Source organism: Rhinopithecus bieti, unplaced genomic scaffold, assembly GCF_001698545.2.
Source record: "Rhinopithecus bieti isolate Rb0 unplaced genomic scaffold, ASM169854v2 scaffold_20154, whole genome shotgun sequence".
Classification (NCBI taxonomy): domain Eukaryota; kingdom Metazoa; phylum Chordata; class Mammalia; order Primates; family Cercopithecidae; genus Rhinopithecus; species Rhinopithecus bieti.
The window spans coordinates 736,386-740,306 of record NW_016809732.1 but is presented as its reverse complement, the minus strand read 5'-3'; the positions used below and the strand labels follow the sequence as shown (position 1 = coordinate 740,306).

At 48.5% G+C, this 3,921-nt stretch overlaps 1 pseudogene; it reads left to right on the top strand.

The window, feature by feature from the left end:
• Positions 1-326: 326 nt before the first annotated feature.
• On the top strand, positions 327-3,640 carry LOC108540895 (uncharacterized; annotated as a pseudogene).
• Positions 3,641-3,921: the final 281 nt, after the last annotated feature.

Genomic DNA, 3,921 nt, shown 5'->3' with positions numbered 1-3,921 from the left:
AGAAGGCAGGAATGCTACACAGAGAGGCCAAGAAGAAAATATACAGACAGGCCTTGCTGCATTTCCCCACTCGGCCTATTAGCATTAGAGTTTTGTCCAATCACAGTTCTGCATGACCACTCATACTTTTCTGAACCTAAGCATAAAAATGGACAGCTTCCTCTGTATCTTCGGGGTCTTCATTCTGAAGGTTCCACCATCACATAAAATTATGATCAAATAGGTTTGTATGCTTTTTGGCCTGTTAGTCTGGCTTTTGTCAGTGATTCTCAGTGAACCTTCAGGTAGCAAAAAGAACGTTTTTCTCTTGGCCCCTGCACCTCTAGGAAAGACTGCAGGCTGCAATCGCCTTCACAATCGCTGCCATCTGCAGCGGCTTCAAGTGGGCTATGACCTGTGTCAGGCCACTCCATTCTCAGGGTACTGGACCTACATCCCAAACACTGATGTCTCTCCTTGCCATCCCTCACAGGACAGGCCCATGCTGAAGATGCCCTGGGCCATGTCCCCCTGGTACCACATTTGGGGGCCCACGTCCCAGAGTCAGAGGCATTTGAACCGGAGCAACTCCATCTTGAATAGGAGCTAGGTACAATGAGGCTGAAACCTACTGGGCTGCATTCCAGACAGTTAAGTATCCTAAGTTACAGGATGAGACAGGAGATTGGTACAAGATACAGGTCATAAAGATCTTGCTGATAAAACAGTTTGCAGTAAAGAAACTGGCCAAAATCCACCAAAACCAAGATAGCTACAAGCATGACCTCTGGTCATCCTCATGTCTACACTTCCCCCAGTGCCACAACACTTTACAAATGCCATGGCAATGTCAGGAAGTTACTCTATATGGTTTTTAAAGGGGAGACATGAATAGTCCACCCCTTGTTTAGCATATATAATCAAGAAATAACCATAAAAATGGGCAACCAGTAGCCCTTGGGGCTGCTCTGCCTCTGGAGTAGCCCTTATTTATTCCTTCACTTCTTTACAAACTTCCTTTCACTTTAGTCTATGGATCCACCCTGAATTCTTTCTTGGGCGAGATCCAAGAACTCTCTCTTGGGGTTTGTATCAGGACCCCTTTCCGGTAACACCTGGGTTGAGTGTGGACCCCAGCCAATGCAAAGCTCTCTCTTCTCCCCACCTGCCACCAACAGGCCCCTCTATTTTTGCTCTTCTAGCAAAGCTTCTCCCAGCAGAGGCTCAGCTTCAGCCTGCTGCTCTCCCGGCTTCATCATGTAGCAGGACGAGCCACAGACAAGAACCCCTCAGACACCGAGTTGTAGAAAAGGAAAGGGCGGCCGGGCGCGGTGGCTCAAGCCTGTAATCCCAGCACTTTGGGAGGCCGAGACGGGCGGATCACGAGGTCAGGAGATCGAGACCATCCTGGCTAACACCGTGAAACCCCGTCTCTACTAAAAAATACAAAAAACTAGCCGGGCGAGGTGGCGGGCGCCTGTAGTCCCAGCTACTCCGGAGGCTGAGGCAGGAGAATGGCGTAAACCCGGGAGGCGGAGCTTGCAGTGAGCTGAGATCCGGCCACTGCACTCCAGCCCGGACGACAGAGCGAGACTCCGTCTCAAAAAAAAAAAAAAAAAAAAAAAGAAAAGGAAAGGGCTTTATTCAGCTGGGAGCATCGGCAGACTCACGTCTCCAAAACCCGAGTTCCCTGAGTGAGCAATTCCTGTCCCTTTTAAGGGCTCACAACTCTAAGGGGGTCTGCGTGAAAGGTTTGTGGTCGATTGAGCAAGCAGCAGGTAAGTGGCTGGGGGCTGCATGCACCAATAATCAGAATGGAACAGGACAGGATTTTCACGATGCTTGTCCATACAATGTCTGGAATCTATAGATAACACAAGCAGTTAGGTCTGGGGCTGATTTATTTTTTTTATTTTTATTTTTTGAGATGGAATTTCACTCTTGTTGCCCAGGCTGGAGTGCAATAGTGCAATCTCGGCTCACCGCAACCTCCGCCTACAGGGTTCAAGCAATTCTCCTGCTTCAGCCTCCCGAGTAGCTGGGATTACAGGCATGTGCCACCACCCCAGCTAATTTTGTATTTTTAGTAGAGACGGGGTGTCTCCATGTTGGTCAGGCTGGTCTTGAACCCCTGACCTCATGATCTGCAAGCCTTGGCCTCCCAAAGTGCTGAGATTACAGGCATGAGCCACCACGCTCGGCCAAGTCGGGGATTGATTTTTAACTACCAGGCCCAATGCATGGTGCTGGGCTATCTGCCTGTGGATTCCATTTCTCCCTTTTAGTTTTTACTTCTTCTTTCTTTGGAGGCAGAAATTGGGCAGGGGTGGTATCCTCCCCTAATCAGGGCACTCTTGCCTTCATCAAGTCTTTTTATTGTGAGCAGCGAGGCAGCCCACCTCCTCCACAGCCAGCAGCACTGGGCACGCACCCTCCCCACTGCCAAAGAGGAAGAGGAAGATCTGCTCCACAGACGCAGCTTCCAAGGAAGAGCCCAGGAGGAGGTTGGCGTGGTTGTCAGCTAACCTGCTCCTGCAAAAGTAGAAACGAAGCTGAAAAAGGCAGCAGAGAAGGATAAACCTTCGGACAAAAAAGTGCAAACAGGCCGGGCGCGGTGGCTCAAGCCTGTAATCCCAGCACTTTGGGAGGCCGAGACGGGCGGATCACGAGGTCAGGAGATCGAGACCATCCTGGCTAACACGGTGAAACCCCGTCTCTACTAAAAAATACAAAACACTAGCTGGGCGAGGTGGTGGGCGCCTGTAGTCCCAGCTACTCGGGAGGCTGAGGCAGGAGAATGGCGTAAACCCGGGAGGCGGAGCTTGCAGTGAGCTGAGATCCGGCCACTGCACTCCAGCCTGGGCGACAGAGCGAGACTCCATCTCAAAAAAAAAGAAAAAAAAGTGCAAACAAAAGGGGAAAGGGGAGCAAAGGGAAAACAGGCCTAAGTGGCTAACTAGGAAACTAAAGAAGATTTACCTGCAGAAAATGGAGAAACTAAAATGATTTCTCTCCAGCTGAAGAAGCTGGAGAGAAAGAAGGCAAGTCTGATTAAATCACATACCATGTTTTATCAGTGGTCCCCGTCTCCCTTTTTGTACAATCGAGATAAATATTTTCATCAACTATTTCGTAAATGCAAGTTTACAAAATAATAGTGGTTTTTTTCTGAGACAGGGTCTCGCTCTGATGCCCAGACTGGAGTGCAGTGGCGCCATTTCAGCTCACTGCACTCTGCCTCCCAGGCTCAAGCCATCCTCCCACCTCAGCCTCCTGGGTAGCTGGGACCACAGATGCATGCCACAATACCTGGCTACTTTTTTGTATTTTTTGTAGAGACAGAGTCTCACTTTGTTGCCCAGGCTGGTCTTAAACTCCTGAGCTCAAGAGATATGCCTGCCTTGACATCTCAAAGCACCGGGATTACAGGTGTAAGCCACCATGGCCGGCCTAGAAACATTTTTAAGAAGGAGGGAATCACACCTAATCCCATTTTTTAAGTGTAAATGCTTTTTTTAAAAAGGTGAAACCATTTGCTGCTTGTTTATTTTTTGGTACAACCAGAAAATAGAGTGGACTATTGGATTATGGGAGGCTTTGACTGTCTTGGGTGTCAGCTTAACATTCCACAGACAGAGGGGTTAGTTTTTATATCCTATAATACAAAGCATACTAAATGGCAATATGGAGTCACAGTCCTGCATTTAATGTCCTGAGCATTTAAAATTACTTCTATTCCCACGTTGTTGTTAATTTTTTTTTTTTTTTTTTTTGAGATGGAGTCTCGCTCTGTCACTCAGGCTGGAGTGTAATGACATGATCTCGGCTCACTGCCACCTCCGCCTCCTGGGTTCAAGCAATTCTCCTGCCTCAGCTTCCCAAGTAACTGGGATTACAGGGTATCTGCCATCATGCCCGGCTAATTTTTTGCATTTTTGTAGA